At 41.4% G+C, this 24,290-nt stretch overlaps 1 protein-coding gene across 1 annotated transcript in view; it reads left to right on the forward strand.

Annotated features, from left to right (window-relative positions):
• Positions 1-24,290, forward strand: part of DDR2 (discoidin domain receptor tyrosine kinase 2) — a 238,348-nt gene that overhangs the window by 3,317 nt on the left and 210,741 nt on the right. The window contains exon 2 of the mRNA XM_049881090.1: positions 19,449-19,597. The gene's annotated coding sequence lies outside the window, so the exon portion shown is untranslated. The remainder of the gene's footprint in view (positions 1-19,448; positions 19,598-24,290) is intronic.

The raw sequence follows: 24,290 nt of genomic DNA on the forward strand, positions 1-24,290 counted from the left end.
CCAGTAAATTCGGAGCTCCAGGTATACCTTAAAGATTTTCAGACTAATTAAATCAGAACGTCTGGGGGTGGAGATTGGGAATCAGTATTTTGAATTGTTCCCAGGTCATTCCAGTGTGAGCCAGGGTTGCGTACCTCAGCGAATACATCTCCAGATCAGTGCCCCAGCTTTCCTTAGTATGGATTAAGGGCAGATGGTGGCACAGTGGTTAAAGTGATTGACTGCTAAGCAAGAAGTGGGTAGTTCGAAATGACCAGCGGCACCCAGGAGAAAGATGTGGAAGCCTGCTTCCATAGAGACTTACAGCCTTGGAAACCCTATGGGGTTGCTGTGAGTCAGAATCGACTAGATGGCAATGGGTTTGATTTTTTTTTCTTTGATAGGGTCGTTATGAGTTGGAATCAACTTAATGACAGTGAGTTTGGTTTTTTTGGGTATAGGGTTGCTGGAGCCCTGGTGGTGTAGTGGTTAAAAAGTTGGCTGGCTAACCGAAAGGTCGGCGGTTTGAATCCACCAGCCGCTCCTTGGAAACCCTATGGGGCAGCTTCTGCTCTGTCCCGTAGGGTCACTATGAGTTGGAATCGGCTTGATGGCAATGAGTTTTGGTTTTTAGAGAGAGAAACCAACCATGCTACCTCCCTTCCTCCATTTGTCCTTGTAATAAATTTTACCATCAGTGCCTCCTTCCTCTGGTTTGCTTCTCTGAGCTTGGTCGAGCCCTCCTTATTATGTACCTTTTCCCCTTAAGTGGAAGCTTGTTGGGCCCTCAGACGCTTTTCTGATGCGAAGCCAGACAGATCTGGTTTCTAATCCCAGCTCTATACTCATTGGCTATGTGATCTTGGACAAGCTGCTTAAACTCTCTAAGCCTCAATTTTCCAATCTGTAAAATAGGGATTACAATTCCCATCTAATTGGTGTTATATGTGTCATTTGCAGAGTACTTAGCACGGTGCTTGGTTCGTAGCTAATAAATATCATTTGGCAGTGCTGTGTTTGGTATACCCTGTTCAGCCACACAGCACCATCCAGCAATTTTTCCTTAGCCCATCCCTCAGTCCAACAACATTTGTCCAGGCCAACAATGTTCACTCACTGAAATCTACTTCTGCTGGGAATACTCCTCAAAGTACTTTCACAGTGGAATAGACATGGGTTTAAATTCTGGCTTTGCCACCGCTTAGTAGCCATGTAGGTTAGGACAAGATACTTAACCTCTCCGAGTCTCATTTTTCTCCTCTCACAGGATTATCAGGAGGAAGAGATGATACAGCTGGATATGCAAAAAGGCCAGCATAGAGTCTGTGCATAGTAGATGCTCTGGGTGAATGAATGCTCAGTAAATGCTACGTCCCTTAATTTTTTTCTGATGGAATCTTCAGTACTTTGTGGTCTAGAAATCTAGAACAGTGGAGACTGATATGATCTGTTTGAAATGGACATTCATGGATTGGAAAAGACAGTTGTTTCATTTCCTCTGTTCCACTTCTTCTTCCACCCCATCCGACCCTACCTTTAGTGTTCATGACAGATTTGTGCATATTACTGCCTTTTGGTGGGGAACCAAGGACAACAGTGGGTTACCTGGCTGGTCTACCCAATACCAGAGAGAGAGAGAGAGAGAGAGAGAGAGAGAAAGAAACAGAGAGGGAGAGAGAATTGACAGACGTTGGCTGGTAGGGAAGAAGGGATACTACATATTGGGCACGATAATCCTATTACTACAGAATGATTTAGAAGGCAATATAAAAAACATGGAGCCCTGGTGACGCAGTGGTTAAGAGCTCGGCTGCTAATCAAAAGGTCGGCAGTTCAAATCTACCAGTCGCTCCTTGGAAACCCTGTGGGGCAGTTCTACTCTGTCCTGTAGGGTTTCAGTGAGTCGGAAATGATTAGACAGTAACCGGTTTGCTTTTTGGTTTTGGTATAAAACAATATGGCCCATAATTGCTAAACAGTTGTAAGAGAATGCAGAATGCATTCAGGAAAGGAAGAGACAAGTTAATAACAGAAAAGCCAAGTTCTGTCTCCTGTAGAAGTTCTCTAGTAATAAACTGGTCCCACCAAGGGTTCTAAGCTGGAGGAACCATTGGGGAAAACTGGCACCAATTTGATTATGTTCACCTTTTTATCCTTTACGCTGAATGCCCAAGCCTCTACCCCTTTTCTCCATCCTGCTGTGTTTCTTTAGAGTTTCTAACTTGCTTCTGTCCTGATTGGTCTGGGGTCCCTTGGCAATTCAATTGTATTCTAGTTGATTTAATTCTACTCAACAAGCATTTATTCACTGCCTTTTAGTGTAAGACATTTCTTAAAACCATAGCTTAATAAAGGAAATGAGATGTACAGCTGCCTGTACTAAGATGGTCACCCAAACAGCAATCCCCCAAAGGCTAAAAGTACTGGTCTCATTAACCTTTCTCCATCGATTTGATTTATATTTGCATTTATTTGCATATGCTATGACTGAGCCTGTACTATTCAGATATGACTAGACTAGAAACAATTCTTTTCTTCTTTCGATTTCTGTTCTTATGTTTTGTCCTTCTTGTTCCCCATAGTACTATTTGATGTTTCCAAGTTTTCGTAATTTTCCAAGCAATGGAGAATCTTAGCATATGGCAAGTTACATACTTGTTAGCTTCCTGGAATCTCAGACACACTTGGCTTCTGAGCACCCAAGAAGGTCAGATGTGAGCTAGCCCAAGTATTTCTAGAGAGCCCGGGACAGCAATGAAAAGGCAGAGGAGTCCTAAACTTGGGTTTATACTTATTCCAAAGCTCCTGGGCTTCTCCTGGAGATTGGCAATTTTCTATAATGGATTCACTTAGTCAAGGAATCTTTGGGGAGTCCCTTGGACCCATTGCTCAGAAGATAATGCCGCCGGGTGCTCTGTGGTTTGGGTGAGAAGGAGAGGCATGTGATAAATAGAATCTCATGTGCGTGATGTGATGAGAAGAACGTATAGTGAGGTTTTGGCCCCAGCACCATAATTGTCTAGATTTTTTTTTTTTTTTTTAATCTCAGAGCAGTCTTTTAACTTCACTGGGCCTCAAATTCCTCATTTATCTTCTCCGTGAGATTTTATTCCCTCATTTTAGGCTTAGATAGGATAATGTGTAGGAAACTTTTAAAATCATAAGCGCTGTGACTATGAAGATGGTGCGTGGTGATGCCCTTTCAGATACATTTCACATGTAACTAATCTAACAAAATTTGCTGTGATGCAAGATTGTCCTTAGAGTCTTACTGGCTTAGGCAGCCAAAATGACTTGAGAGGGAAGACATTGAAAGTGAGGATAAACTGCCTACTGGTTTTAGCAAATTTTTTCTTTGTAAATTTTAAACACTGTGAATTCCAAAATTAGGAGACAATACAAATTGAAGTGAATTCTTATGTCTAAGATTCTCATTGATTTTATTTTCTCACTCAAATAGTGCTGATTACAAAAAAAACAAAAACAATGGGTGTAGTTTTTACTCATTATGAATTTCATAGCATCAAGGTTTACTCTGTCATAATTTTGTTTGTGCCGTGTTCATTCGTTCATTCATTTATTCCTTGCCAAATAGTTATTGAATGCCCACTCTCTGCCTGGCACTGTTTGGCAGTGTTTTGGTTGTTTTTGATCACACATTAATTAAGACAGGTATGATTCTGGGAAGGATAATACGAATTTGACTGGACAAAATTTGATTTGGAAAATTAGTATCCAGATTGGTTAATAAGAGTTTGCTTTTTACAGTTAAATAAAGACTTCAAAAATATTTCTTGAATGGTGATGGTCAGTAGAGCCAGGTGTTGGGGAAAAAATAAGACCGAAAGTTTTATATTTTACCAATCAATCCTTATTTGTTAAGCGTCCATTGCATGTGTTCTACTAGTTCTCATGGAAACAGAAAAGAATAAGTCATAGCTCTGCCTCTCAAATTGTTTATAATGTCATATATCTACGGCTTGCAGCCTCTCATTGATTAATTTTTTTCTTGCCATGCACTTAAACCAAAAAACTCATTGCTTTTGAGTCGATTCTGACTCATAGCAACCCTACAGGACAGAGTAGAACTGTCCCATAGAGTTCCCAAGGAGCGGCTGGTGGATTTGAACTGGCAACCTTTTGGTTAGCAGCTGAGCTCTTAACCACTGTGCCACGAGGGTTGTGCACTTAGTGCCTACCTAATTCAGTGCTAGGGTTTTTTCTCAATGTCTGGAACATAGGAGACGTTCAATAAATATCTGTTGAATACATAAACAAATGACAGTGGAAGATTCAGAGCAAGTATAAGACATAATCCCTGACCTTAGGAACTTGGGAAACAACAGACACATAGAACACTGACTAGCAAAAATTTCGGAAACAAATAAGATATTTGTTTCTGAATAAAGGAGACATGCTCTGTTGAAGGAGACGTCAGGATAGGCAAATAAGGTAGAAAGCCGAGATAACTAGTCCCATCTTCTTTACTGGGATTGTATTCTTTATTATCCGCCTTGTTTTAGCTGCCATTATCTTGCTCATTAGCATTGTAATCACGGCTGTTATCCCGTGTCGACATCTAGACATTAAAAAGCAGCAAACTCCTTCACCTCAATGATAAGGATGGAGGTGTGTGTGTATGTCTGTGTGTGTGTACATGTGCACATTTGGGAGATATTTTGGCGGTTTTAAAGTGCCACTCACACCAACATATGCCACTTGCATTACATGCCTGGAGTAAAATGAATTGCTGCTCAGTAAAAGGTGTAAAGGAGATCACACCTTGGAAGTCCTCACGAGAGCTATACCCACATGCCTTGTGGTAGCTTCCCAGAGGCGTGTATACAACTTAGAGAAGTGGTGAAGGTTACAGAAACTGCTTAATTAAGAGGGTGTGCCCTCTTAAGATTCTGGGGAACAAACTGTTCAAAAGAAGAGAATAGTGGCAATTAAATTCACTTAAGAGTAGTTAACAGTTGGGCAGATTTGATTTTAATTTTGGTCGGTGTTCATTATATGGAGTTGTTATATTGAGACAATAATGTTAAAAGAACATCAATGGAAATTGAAAGTAATGCTTCTCCCCCAAATCCCAGCATCCTACACACTGATTTCTCCTTTCTCATTTGAAGGCCAGACATTTTAACATAGTTGTAACCATTAGCCTTTATATTGAAAAATTGATTAACTTTGTTTTTCATATGAATACTCCATTGCATCCCAAACTTGAATAATATTTTATGTAATAAAGCTAAGTGGAACAGAAACTTTTAAAGTTACTGAGAAAAATTAATTCAGCAGGTTAATGGCAGATGTTTGGGAAATCTTTTTGTCACAATATTCATGTTATAATAACTATAGCCAGAAGCAATAGTCATTTAAATTGTTTTAACTAAAACAACATACAAATATTCTCACTTAAAATCATGGCTTGGTAGGAAGAGTGATGAGTTGGGGCTTAACAGGGAGAGATTCTGATTTTAACTTTGCCACCTACTAGCAGTGGAACTTCGTGCAAGTGTTTTTTAGCCTATCTGCACTTCAGTCTTAAACCTTCCAGTTCAATTAAACTGATCACGGGCCTATACCAGTACTCCCACCCCCATATTCACTTTCATAGCTGAGCCTTGAATCACTATGGTGTCCACTCCAGGCCTTACCCTGACCCCATATCTGAATACCCTCCTTCCTCCTCTCATTTTAGGAGTGCCTGGGTGGCTCAAGCAGATAAGTGCTGGACTACTAGACAAAACGTTGGCAGCTTGAACCCACTCAGAGGTACCTCAGGAGATAGGTCTGGCCATCTATTTCTCAAATGTCACAGCCTAAGAAACATCGTGGAGCAAGCAGTTCTACTCTGCACGTACGGGGTCACCATGAGCCCGAATCTACTCAATGGTAACTCACAGTAACTTCTCATTTTAGGCTATCGTCCTTCTTTAAGGGCCAGCTGAAGTTCTTTATCCTCCAGACAGCCCCCATCTTACTTCTTGAAATTCCTAGTTCTCTTAGTATCTAAATGAGATACTGGTAAACTAGTATCATGTAGTTTAGTAAGGACTATGTCTTAGGCTATCTCTACAACTCGTCTCTTAGCATAACCTATAACTGAATGTTTAAAGAGCTCCCAATATATATTAGGTTATATTAAGCATTTACAATATGCCTAGCACAGTGCTTTTTTGTTGTTGGAAAAATTCTTGGAGAGGGAAAATTGAAGCCTCACAAACTGTAGTCTTTGATTATGGGCAAAGTGAAAGTAACTTAAAAAAAAAAAAAAAAACCTATTTATTAGCTATGGTATAAGATCAGAGTATTAAGAGAGCCAAGTCGTGGAGAAATATTCTGAGCACGGGGTTTGCTATCAGAAGAATGGGTTCACATCCTGCTTCTTGTTAGTTGCGAATATTGAAGAAAGGTGCTCATTTCTTGCTGAGTGTCTCAGGTGGGAGGCAGGGAAGAGGGAATAATTCGGGCAATCCTAGGCCATGTAGGTTTGTGCCAGCCTTCCCTCACACCTGGTCACCGTGCCTCACAAAATTGAGGAAATCAAGGACTTTCTGGTCATAACTAGGTGAAAGGATGCCAAATCTATCAAGATCTAGAAAATAAGGATAATGTGAAGCTTAAAGTTTGGTGCATCAGATATACCTTGGCCATCAGAGAAAAAGAGAAGGCAGAGAAACTGAAGCAGTCCCTGTCCCCAGGTTTGGCAGCAAAGGAGCTGAAAAGAACCAGACATGCTATTTGAACTGTAATAAAAAACAAAACCTCATTTTTCTTCACGGGTACAAATGTGGAGGAATGAATAAGTTTACATGTGAATACTTGGCGCATATTGGTTATGTAATACACACAGGGCTATTTTTTCTTTTCTTGAGCAGTAAATAAAAGATGGTTATTCTCCAAGGGTGATGATTACTCACCCTAGGCTTCAGGATACAGCTCCAGGTTTGGTTTCTCCTGCTCTGACTGTAGGCACAGCTGGTGTCTTTCTCCAGCTCATGCTGTTTCCCTCATGGGTGTGTTCACACATCTGAAAATGGAAGTTCTTACCTTTTACCTACTATTTCTCCACTGAGAGTTCACTTTTCCCCAAAACACCCTTTATTAAAAAAAAAAAAAAAAACTATAAAAAATTCTCATTTGATCACTTAGTATCATGTAAAAAGCAAATCAACCGCTCCTTAATTCATGTTTGAAGGTGAAAATTTTCTAAGGCTTTTGTTCATTCATTCATTTTGAAAAGGGTGTCAAGCTTGGATATCACACCTAGGATGTAAATGCTAGAATTACACGGATCTCTCAAGGGGGTGTGAAAAGTTCCTTTGCAATCCTTTTGCTGTATTTCTGGAGACAAGCTTTGTTTTTGGACCATAAAAGGTTGATTGATGGTCTTTCTAGTATCTCTTCATCGCAGCTTTCTGAAGTTCACTCACTTGTCTCCTGTTTCCACAGGCACCCACAGACCCTCCAATAAATAGGGGGCTACATGGTACCTTTTGCTGAGCTGTAGGAAGTTCCACCTCTAGGTTTCCAGGTGCTCCTCACTTTGATTCTCCAGCTGATCAAGCAATTGTAGACATTTACAAAGGGTAGTCACAATAATGGACTCATGTCAAAGATCATGAAGCTCGAGCAGGAATTGGCATGCTTAGTTCTGTTGCACATAAGGTCACCACGAGACTTGATGACAACTAACAACAATAACAATTCAAAGATGCTCGCGTGCCTGGTGCTGTCCTGTTGTTGTTGTTAGTTGTCATAGAGCCAATTCCTTCTCATGGCGACTACATGTGAGCAGAGTAAAACTGCTCCACAGGGTTTTCAAGGCTGTGATCTTTCCAGAGCAGATCACAGAGCCTGTCTTCCAAGGCACCTCTGGGTGGGTTCGAACTGCCAACCTTTATGCTAGTGGTCAAGTACTTAACTGTTTGCACTACTCATACATAAATTATGTATATGTGTATGTTATATATGGAGAAACCCTGGTGGCATAGTGGTTAAGTGCTACGGCTGCTAACCAAAACGTTGGCAGTTCAAATCCACCAGGCGCTCCTTGGAAACTCTATGGGGCAGTTCGGGCAGTTAAATAGGAAAAAAGAAAAAAAGAGTTAGGCACATTGAGAAAGCTTCCATATTTGCTATCTGCAGACTGTAAGTAACGGTGAGATCTAGTGTCAAGTGAGATGATGGACGTGAAAACACTGGTGCACTCAGGACATGGCTACACACAAAAGGCCTGTGTTTATGGCACTAGTAGGGGCACCTCCAATTCTTTTTGGAAATGGATTGATAATTGATATTCCAAAAAAGTACTGAAGTAGTCATGATGAGAAAAATAGGAATTTTATTGGATGTTCTTATACTTAATGTTGCCTTTTAGCTTTTATTTTATTTTTTTAATTTTATAACAGAGTTCATGGTGGGAGTGGAGAAGATAGATGCTAGAGCATATTTTCAACACTTAGAGCTGCTGAAGGTCTTAATCTAGCCCCGCATAGGATCATAAGCCTTTATCGTCATCGATGACTTGGTCCAAATTTACTCAGCCACAGTTCCTTGGAGATATTGGGAGAAGCATTCTGATGCTTTGCAAAACTAATTTCAACTCCATCCTTATGATGATGAGGTTATTATTGTTACTTCTGAATGATTCAGCAGTAGGTGTTAGGAAAAGCCATCCACCATCCATGGGGCACTAAAGCATTTTCTTTTGAATAAATGAGGGCTAAATGATACTGGTGACAAAGCCTCTAGAAATCTAGGCCGATGTCATTTCCTTTTGTCAGAACTCAATAATTTCCATCCCCACCACAAACTACATTTTGTAAGGAGGCTTGTGGACATGGCTTCCAGTGTAAATGGTGCTCCACATTCAAGGAAAATACTGTCTTGGATGCCCTAGAACAATGACTTTGCTCATGGCAATGTAGGGTGCAGTGGGAAGTGAAGTTTATGAAGCAGTGGCTGAAGGCCTGATGACATGCAGCAAGGTGGCTTTGGTCATGGAGTGCAGATGGAGCAGACTCTTTGCTGCTAACCCCTGGCGACTAGGCAGGGACAGACTTTCTCAGGGGACACAGTTGCTGATGGAAGAATAAACTCAACTCTCAAAGAACCCCACCTCGAGTTTGACTAATTTGTTTTTTCTCAAACCTGAATAAGGTATTGACCTATTTTATGGAGGAAATTGTTTCAGATCCTCCAGATGATTAATTATTAGGATGTTATTAAAACATGTACAAACGTAAAACTAAGCATACGCTTCCGGTTCTTATGCAACTATAAATCCAAAGCTAGTTTATAAATGAAACAAAACATACTGTAAACCCAATAAAGTTTAAATTAAAAACGTTATTTTAAGGTGACAGATGATGTAGTTTTGTTGAAAGCAATCATTAGTGTGGAGGTTAACCATAGACATTGTGGAACCAGGTAGTCCCATGCCATGTGATGACTCAATTTTCCCACCATTTCAGCTATTTCTAGATTGGTTCTTGACTTGATCCGGCTTCCATTTGACTTTTGCACAATCCCAAACACAAATAAAAAGGCAGACACTGAAATTGCGTGACAATACTTGGTTACCATTTGTATTAAAAATTTCAAATTATAGAATCAAAGATGTTGTTGGTAGGTGCCATCAAGTCAGTTCTGACTCATAGCGACCCTATGTACAACAGAACAAAATACTGCCTGGTACTGCACCATCCTCACAATTGTTGCTGTGTTGGAGCCCATTGTTGCAGCTACTGTGTCAATCCATTTAGTTGAGGGTCTTCCTCTTTTTTGCTGACCCTCTACCTACCAAGCATGATGTCTTTCTCCAGGAACTGGTCCCTCCTGATAACCTGTCGAAGTATGTGAGGTGAAGTCTCTCCATCCTCACTTCTAAGGAGCATTCTGGCTGTACTTTTTCCAAAAGAGACTTGTTCGTTCTTCTGCAGTCCATGGTATATTCAATGTTCTTTGCCAACACCATAATTCAAAGGCATCAATCCTTCTTTGGTCTTCTGTATTCATTGTCCAGCTTAGCATGCGTATGAGGCGATTAAAAATACCACGACTTGGGTCAAGCCCACCTTAGTCTTCAAAGTGACATCTTTGCTTTTTTTGACTTTAAAGATGTCCTTTGCAGCAGATTTGCCCAATGCAATTTGTTGTTTGATTTCTTGACTAAGGCTTCCAAAGATACAAGATTAAAAAACCCCAGAGATCTTGTGAGCTGCAAGAATACATTTATGCTTTGAAAGGCAGTGCTTTAAAACTAAATTCAGATTCCATTTTTCTTAAGAAAATTTATTTTCTGACCTGTTCTCTTTTCTTTAAATTTCATTAATAATTAAGAGCAACAATCAGGATGACTTCTGTGCAGTGAGTGTTTATCATATACCAGGATTAAAGCACTGTGCATATACAACCTCATTTAAACCTTACAGTGATTGTGTGAGGTGGGTATTTCTTCCTATTTTGCAGATGAGGGCACATAAGACTGAGAGACAGTCGATAACAACAAATATGGGCAGAACCAGAATTACCTATAACTTAGCTACTCTTCTCATGCCTCCATTATACACTTCGAGCATCTCTTTTGTTGTAAGTAGGTACAACTGTTTTATAATGCTCTCCTTATATGCCTACCTTTCCCATTGTACCAAGAAACTAAACCAAAGCATTGCCATCAAGTTGATTCTGAACCATGGAGACACCATCTGTGTCAGAGTAGAACTGTGCTCCATAGTTTTATGGCTGTGACCTTTTGGAAGCAGGTTGCCAGGCTTTTATTCTAAGGAGCCTCTAACCCAGAAACCAATTATGGTGGGTTCAAATCGCCAACCTTTTGGTTAGTAGCCAAGTGTTTAACCATTTGCACCGCCCAGGGACTCCACTGAATAAGTGAGTCTCAAACTTTAGTACGCCTCAGAATCTCCTGGGGTGCTGGTTACAAATGCAGATCCCAGGCTTCATCCTGAACTTATTGCATAAGACATTTTCTGTGCAGTGTCCAGGAAATCAGTATTTTTAAAGACCACCCTCTGGTGATTCCACGGCAGGTGCTCCTCTGACCACATTTTGAGTAAAACTGCATTAGGCTGTGAGCGCCTCACTAAATGTTTGTCAAATAATTAATTGAATGAATGAAGGAACAATTGTCAAGAGAGAATGTGTTCTTGGGAAGAACATTCTTTTGGCCAGACCATTGGAAAATTTAGAGATACATGTTTAAATATCGCTTAATATACTCAGTCTAGACTCTCCTTCCTGGAGGCCACACATGGCAAAGAGCCTATGAGAAGGTGGCAGGAAACAGAGCTCTGTCTATAAGTAAAATAAAAGAACTTCCCTGGGCCCTCCAGGATGGAATTGAAGAAATCTTTGCCTCATTTTCTAAAACTAATGGCCATTGAACTGCGAAGATTCAAATGCCTTTGAGGCTCAGAAAGAAGGTAATTTCCCTAGTGTTTTGTAGAATTGAAGTTTTCTGAGGCCTACGTGGATTCATTCATTTACTCAGCAGGAATTTTTTTTTTTTTGAGTATTTATTGTTTCCCTTCCTGAGTTTCTTATCAGTTAGTAAATTCAGGAAATAATAGAAGAGCAGTGGAAGTCAATGTGGGGCTAGCTGCTCAGTGACTGCAAGAATGTCGACACAGAAGGGGACTGGAGCTGGACGCTGGCAGTTGGTAAGAACTGGCTGGCATTGGACAGGCAGGAAACAAAGAGCAGGAAGAGCAGAGGCTTGGCAGTCAGACGGGTGCTGGCTGGCTCAGTTAATGAGGAGATGAGCCTGGTGTGCTGGGAAATTTGCACTGGGGAGCAGGGACAGACAGTGCTGCTTAGATGCTGTCTTAGTCTCCTCGTGCTGCTATAACAGCAATATCACAAGTGGGTGGCTTTAAGGAAGAAACACTTATTTTCTCATAGCCCAGGAGGTGAGAAGTGTGAATTCAGTGTGTGGCTGGAGGGGGAAGTCCTTCCTTTGTTATTTCGGCTTCTGTGGTTGTTGATGTTGTTTTGACTCATAGTGACCTCACATGACGGAGTAAGGTTACCTAGGCTGTAATCCTTACAGGAGCGGACTGCTGGGTCTTTCTCCTGAGGAGCTGCTGGGTGGGTTCGACCCACCAGCCTTTCGGTTAGCAGCTGAGCACTTAACCATTGCACCACCAGGGTTCTAGTAGCTGGCAGTCCTTGGAGTTCCTGGGCCTGTAGATTCACCTGCCTCGATCATCATCAGATAGAGTCTGTCTTCCCCCTTGTGTACTTGCTTTCCTCTGTCTTGGCTGCTCCGTATAGAAGAGGAGCGATTAGGTTTAGGTTGCACCCTGCGCTGATAGGGGCTCATTAACATAGCAAAGAAAACCATATTTCCAGACACGATTGCATGCACAGGTGTAGGGGTTAGGATGCCAGCACGTATTTTTGGGGAGGACACAATTCAATCTGTAACAGATATGTTTTATCACATTAGGAAGAGCTTCAGAGGTTGTGGACGTGTGAACACTTTTCTTTATCTTTAAGCTGGTGACGTGGCATTTTAAGAAGATTAATGTGACAGTAATGAAACCGAACCAATGGGTCCGTGGCCATGTGCGAGAAGCCAAACTCTCAGATGCTGGTTTCGAGAGGAACAAAGAATTTATTTCGCAGGCTCGCAAGTGGGAACTCAATCTCAACTTTCAGATTGAGTCCCCCGATCTGTGCGAGCAATGTACAGTTTATACTTGTACATATTCATTTAGCGGTGGAGGGAAACAGCAGGCAGGATCGGGAGTTTCACCTATTCATAGTTCCTATTGATTATTTCTTATGAGACGGGGCTAAGACTCGGCATGGAAGTGGCCAACGGACCAAACATTTTTGAAATGGGCTTGACTATTGTCGATGATGCATTTCTGGTGATTTTGGTTCCTTGGCATGAGTCTTTTGGTTTCTTGACCTAAGTTCTCTTGCGTTATTGACCATGCATGGCAGCCCAGGGTCGTTTGTCGGTCATTGTGGTGTGCTCTGTGCATGTCAGGCTACTCTGAGCTGGTTAGATCTGGACTCTTCAGGGGCTCTTCGGAGGGTCTAAAAAAAAACTTAGAGGAAGTGAGTGATGTGGTGGGAAGGTGACCAGGAGTGGCCCGATACCTGATGGAGTACTAATTAATTAGGTGTCTTCAGTGTCTTCAGCCTTCAGAGTCCCTAACTGTAGCATGTCAGGTTAACTGGAGAAGAGGAAGAGTCAAGGCGGGAGACCAGTAACAAGGCAGATATCAGGAGTCCAGATGTAGGGTGACTGGGCTTGGGCCAGATGCTGAGTGAGAAAGGAGAAGCTGGAGCAGAGGCAGAAGTGACTTGAAGGACACTGAGAAGATGGCGGGGTGGAAGCACAGCAAAACTCACACATCAGCTAATGTAGGGTAGATGACTATCTGAAACCCACCTTCCCAACAGAACCCTTAGTTGGAAGCTATTGCCTTATGCTTACAGTCAAAATCCCCAAGTCAAAATTTCTCCAATAACTATTTCACTCTTTTGTAGTTGTCAGAATGGACGGCTCTAGAAGAGGCTGAAATCTTTTGTTGCCTTTCTTACCTTCTCTCTCATCGTTCCCCACCCACCTCCCACAGCAAGGACCTCTCAGTATTGACATCTCTGCTTGGGACCTACAAAGGAAATCCTGCTAATGAGGCCAAGGTGGTGTTTTGCAAAGTACAATCCTTGAAAACCTGTGGGCTTTTTCATAGATAGTAAGAGGATGGGACAAGGAGCAGAGTTCGATGCTCAAATAAGTTCGGGAAATGTCCAAATCAAACAGGTTTCTTGACTGCAGGTCTTCCTGAAGTCTTTAATATTGTAGTAAGTGCTTTGACTGTCCAAGGGAAAATAATCTGTGACTTTTTCTCTTCCCTGTAATAGCGCTCGTGGTAGAGGCAATGGTGGAGAAAGTGAGGGTAGAGGGGACAGTGAGAATAAGGTAAATAAGATGTGGTTGGAACCTCTGAGCTGTGTATATGGCTGGGCACAGGTACGGTGATGGCGGATGTAACAGAGATAAATGACGTTTCTGGTTTGTTCTCAGGCTTCCTTGAATCCAACAGTGTCATATAGCACATGTGCAACTATCCCAGGCAATAATGATTCTCAGTGGTCACTTAATCCATCTAGTCTCAGCTTTGCTACTAAGTAGCTGTGAGGCCTTGGAGAAATCAGCAAACCCACTGGGCCTGCAGGTTTTGTTTTTTTTTTAATTTGTGAAATAAAAGAGTTAGCGGTAGATTAAGGATTCTTATGTTTTGGAGGGGGGGGTGCTATTTTTAAGTTGTCCTCTGGACCTTACCTGGAGGGTGGTGGGGGAGGCTGGGACACTCTTTTCACCCACTCAGTGCAGGCTCTGTCTTTAGATTTTTTTCTCTTCCCTCTTTCCAGGTCACCTCATCTGCCCCAGGCTCTGGTTATTACCTTTATGTAGTTGAAGTTGAAATCAGTGTCTAACACCACTCTCTCTCAAATGTCAGACTTGAACTTCTACATCTCTCTGCTGGATGCGCCACGTGTTTTCATTCCAAGGAAACCTAATTCCTTGTGTTCAAACCCAAACTCACAATCTCCTCTTACAAACCAATTCTTCCTCTTTTTTTCCCCAAGAGGAGCCCCGGTGGGTCAGTGGTTAAGGACTTGACTGCTAACCAAAAGTTGGCAGCTTGAATGCACCAGCCATTCCTTGGACTTCTGTGGGGTGGTTCTACTCTGTCCTATAGGGTTGCTATGAATTGGAATCAACTCAACAGCAACGGGTTTTTGGTTTTTGGTTGGTTAACAGTGATATGTTCCAGGTCACACACAGGCTGGAAACCCAGGCTTCTTTGACTCCATTTTCCTTCTCTCTTCCCATAGCCAATCCTCTCGGTTATATCTCCACATTGTTTCTGCTCCCTTCCTGATGTCATTATTCTAGGTCGGGCTCTAACTAATCACTCTGCCCCTCATCTCTCCTTGTCTAAAGCTTCCTCCATGCCAGGTGAGGCCTTATAAAGCTTCTCTGAGCCTGCCATCCCTTCTCTTCCAAGGCTTTTTCTGATCACCCAGCCATTCGCAATCTGTGTTCTTCCACCTCAACTATCTTTCCAGCTTCATCTTCAGTTATCTACCTGTTCTCATCTTCTAGCCAACTACTGATTGATTCCCTCATTTAAATTCTTCCTTTTTCTTAGACTGTCGTCTTCACTATTTCTACCCAAAACCCAGTACCAGTTGTCATGGAGTCATGGTGACCACGCATGTGTCAGAGTAGAACTGTGCTCCGTTGGGTTTTCAATGGCTGATTTCCTAGAAGTAGATCACCAGGCCTTTCTTCCAAGGTGCATCTGGGTGGACCCAAAGCTCCAACCTTTTCATTAGCAGCCAAGCATATGTGCCCTTACACCACCCTGTCCTGGCTGTATTTCAAGTGTCAGCTCAAATGTGCCATACTTTTCCACAAGTCCTCCCCGAACACTCATTGATTTCTCCTTCTTTTAGCCCTTTATCCTTTTCTATCTTATTACCCCACTAACTCAAATACATTCTATCATTTTGTCTCCTTTTTGGGCAAAGAATATGTTTTCTTCATCTTTATATCACCTGTAGCACATAGCACAAACGAGGACTTCAGAAACTTTGTTGAATAAATTAATATTAAATTATTAATCGACCATTGAAAATAATACTCTCTAAATTGAATTAATCTACTAATCTTAACAATGGGATAATCCAGTAATCAAATGCTAATGAAATAATAGAAATTCCAAACTAAATAAAATCTTTTTTTCGGTGTTTTGCTATTCTACTTTTGTGTCTAGTGTAGGGATGATTTTCTAAAGTATTTTGATTTTTATTATAGTTATGGTACTGGGTTAGTAGAACTATTAGAGTTCAGCATAATCTGCCTGCTCTGTGAGATCTCTTCTCTATGAAGCCACTGGCCTTGCTGTACCGTGCAGGGTAATCTACTTTCTAGTCAGAGTGGCATATAAGGAAGTGGTTGGAAACATGGGCTTTGGAGTAGGACAAACTTGGTCTGATATTCTGATTCTGCCCTTGCTAGCTGGGCTGCTCCTTGGGGGAATTTACTTGGTGTCTCTAAACCTCAGTTTCCTCCTCTGTAAATGAAAGAATAATACATTTGTCCTGTAACAGCCCCAGGTGCTGGCTCTGCTCCTGGGAATCGCTCAGAAGCTAATTTCTTTTTCCTCATCCTCACCAGAGGCCCCCACCAGGCCTGGTGGATTTTCTCTAGGTCCTGCGGATTTACACATGCAAACCACATAGGGCTATGTAGTTTCAGAGGTAGACTGGAAAGCTGAAACAGAAACATGGGGACGGTTGGTGCCTGTTTTCCCGGTGTGGTGAAGTGAAAATGAGGAAGGCCAGCCTGTGCCTGACAAACACCTCAGGGAACTCCTTTTTGTTGGAATAAATCTCCTCTGCCACCTTCTCTTGCCCCACCCTCATATATCTCCAGACTTCCTAGAAGACTAGATTCTTGGGGTTCCCTGAAAAGCCAGCTCAGTGAAGGACAATCACCCGCATGCCATGCTTCCACTCACAGAACAATCAAGGGGGAGGGGCTAACTGTTACTGAGTGCTAAGCGTCTGCTATGTGCCGGGCACATTTTATACATAATTGTAATTATTCCTCTTAACGGTTTTGTGATATAGGTATCATTATCTCCATTTCATGAGTTAGTAGAAGCTAAGTAACCTGTCCAAGATTGCTGTTATTATTGTTAAAAAAAAAAAAAAAATTAGGTGCTGTCAAATTGCTTCTGACTCATAGTGACATCATGTATAATAGGACGAAACATTGCCTGGTCCTGTACCATCCTCACAATTATTGCTATGTTTGAACTCATTGTTGCAGCCACTGTGTCAACTCATTTCACTGAAGGTCGTCCTCTGTTGTTGACCCTCTACTTGACCAAGCGTGAGGTCCTTCTTCAAGGATTGGTCCCTCCTGATAACATATCCAAAGTATGTGAGATGTAGTCTTGCCATTCTTGATTCTAAGGAACATTCTGGTTGTACTTCTTCTAAGACAGATTTTTTGGTTCTTCTGGCAGTCCATGGTATATTCAGTATTCTTTGCCATAATTCAGGTGCATCAATTCTACTTCAGTCTTCCTTTTTCATTGTCCAGCTTTTGCACGTTTATGAGGTGATTGAAAATACCTGAAGTACAATGGTGTCATGGATAGGATAACACCCATGTGCCTACAAGGAAGACCCAAGATTGCACAGCTAGTCAATGTCAGAGTGAGGAAGTGAACCAAATGGTCTGCATACTTCTTCGCATTTGAGGCCTATGATGTGATTGGTCCAAATTAGCAATTCTCTGTAGCACCTGTGTTAGGGAAATTGTGAACTGACAGGGTTAAACTTTTGCTACCTTACTACTGCAGGGAAATAGGTTTCAGAAATACATTTGGGGACACTTGGGCCCTGACCCTACTTTCTTTCCCTGCAATGATGTGGTGCGGATGCTAGTGTGTTTCAAGAGCCGGGGGAGGCCGATGTTTGTAAATGTTCCTGTAAACACAGGCACAGACAATCTTACTGCAAGTCTTTCTGGAAGAGTGAGCTAAGCCCCAAGTATAAAAGGGCGGTAGTATAACAAAAGTTTGGCTGTTTTCTCAAATTTAGAAGATTTCAGCTGCATGTCTTGGTAGGGAAAAAAAGGTCAGGGAAAAGCTATACCAAGGTACGTGGCATCTGTTCTTGTTTTGTGTGACCTCTTTATTCCCATTAATTTCTGTACCCTTGACTAAAGAAATTGGCAACTTAACAGTAGCCATTCAGCAGCGCGTCTGAACACTGTGGCACTATACACACACACACACACACACACACACACACACAGTACTGTATATATGTATACAGTTATATATAACAACAACAGCAAACCCCATTGGTATGTCGATTCCAACTCATAGCAACCCTATAGGAAACAGTAAAATTGTCCCATAGGGTTTCCAAGGAGCAGTTGGTAGATTTGAACTGCCGACCTTTTGGTTAGCAGCTGAGGTCTTAGCCACTGTGCTGGCAGGCAGCCCCCAGGTTACGGACACCTGATTTAGGGACAACTCCACCTTTCCCTTTAATGTTATGTAAATTTTCCCTCACTTTGAAACAATTGAACCAACCCCTACTCGCAACAAATTCATCATCACAACCACCTTCGCTTGCTGCACTTGTAGATTTTAAAATCATTGAAAAGACTTTGAGCCTTTTCTTGCACTAAAAGCAACCAAAAAAACCAAACCTGTTACCATTCATTCGATTCCTACTCATCTTGCATTAAAACTAAAAAAAAAAAAACCAAACCCGTTGCCATGGAGAGTCGACTCTGATTCATAGCAAACCTATAGGACACAGTAGGACTGCCCCATAGGGTTTCCAAGGAGCTGCTGGTGGATTCAAACTGCTAACCTTGTGGTTAGCAAATGAGCTCTTAACCACTGTACTTACCACCAGGCTCCTATCTTGCACTAAGTAAGGCTGAATAAGAACCGTATGAACCTGTTTCGACTTCCTACAATTTCACCTTAAAGACAACTTGGAAATGATCTCGTTCATAACCCGGGGACTGCAGTTATATCCATTCAGTGGTATGTGATAGATCAGTGAAAAGGAAATTACATACACTGATATGGAACTCTCCCCAACGTGGATCACAGAAAAGCCAAGGTGAAATGTATAGTGTGCTTATATTGAATACATACACCCATAGTTTTATATATATGAAGGATGGTACTAGAAGATTACTCAGGTAACTGGTAACTACTGGCCCCTGGGGTGGGGGACTGATGGTCCGAGGTAGAAGTGAGACTTTGTTTTCATTATATCAAGTAGCAGTTCTCAGTGTGATCTGGGGATCCCTGAGAGTCCTTGAGACCCTCTCAAGGGATCTATAAGATCACAACTCCTTTCATAATAATGCTAAGATGTTTTCCTTTTTCACTCTCGTTCTCCCACAAGCGTATGATGGAGTTTTCCAGAGGCTAAATGACAGGTGATATTGTACCAAATTAAATCCAGAAACATATATGAGAACCCAACTGTGTTTTGCTAAGCCAGATATTAAAGAGATTTGCAAAAATGTGAAACAAAGTCACTCTTCTCACTAAATGTTTTGAAAATACAGGTATTTATCATAAAAGTTTATTACTTATGTAATGTGAAATTACTATTTTACTAAATTAACAAATAATACATTTTAAAATTTGTAGTGTATTAATCGGTAAATATCTGTAGATATAATCCACATAAACAAAATCTCTTCGAGATCCTCTGGGATATGTCAGATTCCTTCAGTGCGTGAGATGCTTGGGAAGCTCCTCCTGGATAGTGATGCACAGAAAAGGACGGGTGAAAAGGAAATGTGAACAAAGTAAAAGTCTATAGTAAAATATTGCTTTCCCTTTTTTCCCCTCTCCATAAAGGAATATCTACAAGTGGTTTTGGTTTCAATGTTCCAGAAAGTCCCAAAGCCTGTGGCTTGAAGCAAAGAAGCTGCAATAATTGAAGAGAAGCAGAGGCCAGCCATTCTTTGAGGGTCACGCTCCACAGAGGATGTTCTGCGCTCGTTGACGTAAGTAGGGTCAGTTGCTGGAATCCTGTCAGCACATCAGATTGGGGAGTGTGGTAGGAGGGGAGATTGCCTGCTTTTAGAGCAGCTTCATTTGAGCCCCTCACTTATCTGGGCTGGTGTCACAGGGAAAGTTGAGCACTGGAGTTCTGAGCATAGAGCTGATATCAAATGAGGAGATGTTGTATCTGAGTGTGTAGGAAACCTCATATTGACTGTCAGTTGACTCCACTTCTACTTATCTGGACTTGGCCAGCCCCAAATTAGAGGCCAATCCTGGGGTGTCCTGACTCAGAGTGTCTTCCCAGGCTCTGAGAGTCCCAGGATATCTGGTCTGGTGTTGGGCCTTCCCCATTCCTACGGGACCCACTAGAACCTCTGAAGTTCCTGGATCTGGGTCTCTTCTAATATTATACTTTTATTCATTTATTTTTATAAGTTGCTTTCTTCCAGCAATAATTTGAGGTGGCTTAGAGTAAAAATAATACTTAATAGAGCGACCAAAACCTGGATAACAGAATATATATATTATATATATGTGAAATATATATATGTATATGTATATATATGTATGTATGTATAGACAATGCTTATGGAAACCCTGGTGGCATAGTGGTTAAGAGCTATGGCTGCTAACCAAAAGGGCGGCCATTTGAATCTACCAGACACTCCTTGGAAACCCTATAGGGCAGTTCTACTCTGTCCTATAGGGTCGCTATGAGTCAGAGTCAACGGCAATGGGTTTGGTTTGGTTTTTGGTTTAAAAATATAAATATATAATGCTTCTATCTATCTATTATCTATCTATTTGTCTGTCTATCTATCTATCCATCTATTGGAACTTTTATTAGGAAACCAGGAAGCATTGCCACATATAAAGATAGTACTCTTTAGATGAATTTCGATCTGAATGGGACTTGTCAGTTCATCTTTGAGCAGGCTCACATCCCATCGATGAATCTTGAACTGTGATTTCATGAGTCCGAGGCCTTCTCAGACTGAAGATTACTGAAGGCAAAAACCATATCTCTACCATGTCTGTATCTCCAGCACCCAGCATAGGGTCTGGCACATGGAAGATGCTCCGTGAAGACCCATTGACTTGACTTGAAGTTTATTATATCACTCAGAGCTTCTGTAACACTTGTTGAATGAATGAATGATAGAGTAAATGATGTGGACTCGTGAGTTCTTGGGAGTGAGGGTTAATTTATAGGAATGAGGGAAGGGAATAAAGTGGCATTTTCTCCGTCTTTCCCAGGAGATTTCGTCTCATCGTCAAGTGCTCTTTGGATTATACACTCCTTTCTGTTTATTATCTAGGGCCCCCCGCCCCATTACTCCTTAGCCTCCTTGTGATGGTAATTCATAGCTTAACATCTTGGGTTCCTTCTTTCCGAATGTTGCCTTGACACTTGTCCTGTTTCCCCCCACCCCCACCCCCTTCCTCTGTCCCTCGCTTCCTTCCTTCTTTCCTTTTGATAGACTCTTGGTACTGGGGAACTAAGAGGTCTTAACTAGAGACTTCATGGCATACATTTCAGAGTGAATAATTCATAGCTACGTGTAACCACTAACCAGAAGTTATTGCAGGGTTTCTCTATTACATTAGATTCCTTAAACATTATTTATCGATGAATCATTCTGCTTTACCTTTCAGAAACTATCATTGTGGTCTTTTCTTCTCCTGCCGCTGAATCTTAAATGACTATTTCCAGAAACTATTTCAATATCCAAGGCCTCTGCTATATATAGCCTGGGCTTGTGAGGCTTGCTCTGAGTGCCTCTCCCCACAGTCGCCATGATGGTGTTATACCTGGAATTGTCTCAAGTACCTTGGCTCCTCCAGAGGTGCGCCCTTCTGGTCACCAGTCTATGCTCACTCTCTTTCTGAGAATGATGAGACTGAGTATTTCAGCCTGTGTAGAGGCTTAATAAGACCCAATAATTTATCATCCAAACTGGAAGGGGATGGGAGAGTTATTAACAGATGTTCTGGAATATGAGGCTTAGTCTGGGTGTACAGTCTCCTAATTTTCAAAGATCCTGCATCTTTAATAGATACTAGAACAGAAGGTTAACAACAGTCTTTGGAGAGTAAACTCCCTGAATTCTGTCCAGATGTTGGTTTTAGGGCTGGGGACTCTGGCACATATTTCATAGCACTGGGTATTTGTTTTTTTTTTTTTCTTTTAATAATTTTTATTGTGCTTTAAGTGAAAGTTTATGAATCAACTCAGTCTTTCACACAAGAATTTATATACACACCTTGCTACATACTCCCAATTACTCTCCCCCTAATGAGACAGCCCACTCTCTCCCTCCACTCCCTCTTTTTATGTCCCTTTCACCAGCTTCTAACCCCCTCTACCCTCTCATCTCCCCTCCAGGCAGGAGATGCCAACATAGTCTCAAGGGTCCACCTGATCCAAGAAGCTCACTCCTCACCACCATCCCTCTCCAACCCATTGTCCAGTCCAATCCATGTCTAAACAGTTGGCTTCGGGAATGGTTCCTGTCCTGGGCCAACAGAAGGTCTGGGGGACATGACCACCAGGGTCCTTCTAGTCTCAGTCAGACCATTAAGTTTGGTCTTTTAATGAAAATTTGGGGTCTGTATCCCACTGCTGTCCTGCTCCTTCAGGGGTTCTCTTCTGTGTTCCCTGTCAGGGCAGTCATAGGTTGTGGCCAGTCACCATCTAGTTCTTCTGGTCTCAGGATGATGTAGTCTCTGGTTCATGTGGCACTTTCTGTCTCTTGGCCTCATAATTACCTTATGTCCTTGGTATTCTTCATTTTCCTTTGATCCAAGTCGGTTGAGACCAATTGATGCATCTTAGATGGCTGCTTACTAGCGTTTAAGACCCCAGACGCCACTCTTCACAGTGCGATGCAGAATGTTTTCTTAATAGATTTTATTATGCCAATTGACTTAGATGTCCCCTGAAACCATGGTCCCCAAGCCCCTGCCCCTGCTACACTGACCTTCAAAGCATTCAGTTTATTCAGGAAACTTCTTTGATTTTGGTTTAGTCCAGTTGTGCTGACCTCCCCTGTATTGTGTGTTGTCTTTCTTGTCACCTAAAGTAGTTCTTATCTACTATCTAGTTAGTGAATACCCCTCTTCTACCCTCCCTCCCTTCCCCCTCTCGTAACCACAAAAGAATGTTTTCTTCTCAGTTTTCTCAAGTTCTTATAATAGTGGCCTTATACAATATTTGTCCTTTTGCAACTGACTAATTTCACTCAGCATAATGCCTTTCAGGTTCCTCCACGGTAATGTTTCACAGATTCATCACTGTTCTTTATCTATGCATAGTATTCCATCGTGTGAATATACCAAAATTTATTTATCCATTCATTTGTTGATGGGCACCTTGGTTGCATCCATCTTTTTGCTGTCGTAAACAGTGCTGCAATAAACATGGGTGTGCATATATCTGTTCATGTAAAGGCTTTTATTTCTCTGGGATATATGCCAAGGAGTGGGATCGCTGGATTGTATGGTAGTTCTATTTCTAGCTTTTTAAGGAAGCGCCAAATCGATTTCCAAAGTGGTTGTACCATTTTACATTCCCACCAACAGTGTATAAGTGTTCCAATCTCTCCACAGCCTCTCCAATATTTATTATTTTGTGTTTTTTTTTTTGATTAATGCCAGCCTTGTTGGAGTGAGATGAAATCTCATTGTAGTTTCGATCTGCATGTCTCTAATGGCTAATGATCGTGAACATTTCCTCATGGATCTGTTAACTACCTGACTGCCTTCTTTAGTAAAATGTCTATTCAAATCTTTTGCTCATTTTTTAAATTGGGTTATTTGTCTTTTTGTAGTTGAGTTTTTGCAGTATCATGTAGACTTTAGAGATCAGGCACTGATAGGGAATGTCATAGCTAAAGACTTTTTCTGAGTCCATAGGTAGTCTTTTTACTCTTTTGGTGAAGTCTTTGGATGAGCATAGGTGTTTGATTTTTAGGAGCTCCCAGTTATCTAGTTTTTCTTCTGCATTCTCAATAATGTTTTTTTATACTGTTTATGCCATGTATTAGGGCTCCTAACGTCGTCCCTATTTTTTCTTCCATGATCTTTATTGTTTGAGATTTTATATTTACGTCTTTGATCCATTTTGAGCTCGTTTTTGTGCATGGAGTGAGGTATGGGTCTTGTTTCATTTTTTTGCAGATGGATATCCAGTTATGCCAAAACCATTTGTTAAAAAGACTGTCTTTTCCTCATTTAACTGTTTTGGGACCTTTGTCAAATATCAGCTGCTCATATGTGGATGCATTTATGTCTGGATTCTCAATTCTGTTCTGTTGGTCTATGTATCTGTTGTTATACCAGTACCAGGCTGTTTTGACTACTGTAGCGGTATAATAGGTTCTAAAATAGGTAAAGTAAGGCATTCCACTTTGTTCTTCTATTTCAGTAATCCGGGGCCTCTTTCCCTTCTATATGAAGTTGGTGATTTGTTTCTCCACCTCAATAAAGAATTTCCTTGGGATTTGGATCAGAATTGCATTAAATGTATAGATATCTTTTCATAGAATACACATTTTTATAATGTTAAGTCTTCCTATCCATGAGCAAGGTATGTTTTTCCACTTATGTAAGTCTCTTTTGATTTCTTGCAGAAGTGTCTTGTAGTTTTCTTTGTATAAGGCTTTTACATCTCTGGTAAGATTTATTCCTAAG

This window comes from Elephas maximus, chromosome 3 (genome assembly GCF_024166365.1).
Source record: "Elephas maximus indicus isolate mEleMax1 chromosome 3, mEleMax1 primary haplotype, whole genome shotgun sequence".
NCBI lineage: Eukaryota > Metazoa > Chordata > Mammalia > Proboscidea > Elephantidae > Elephas > Elephas maximus.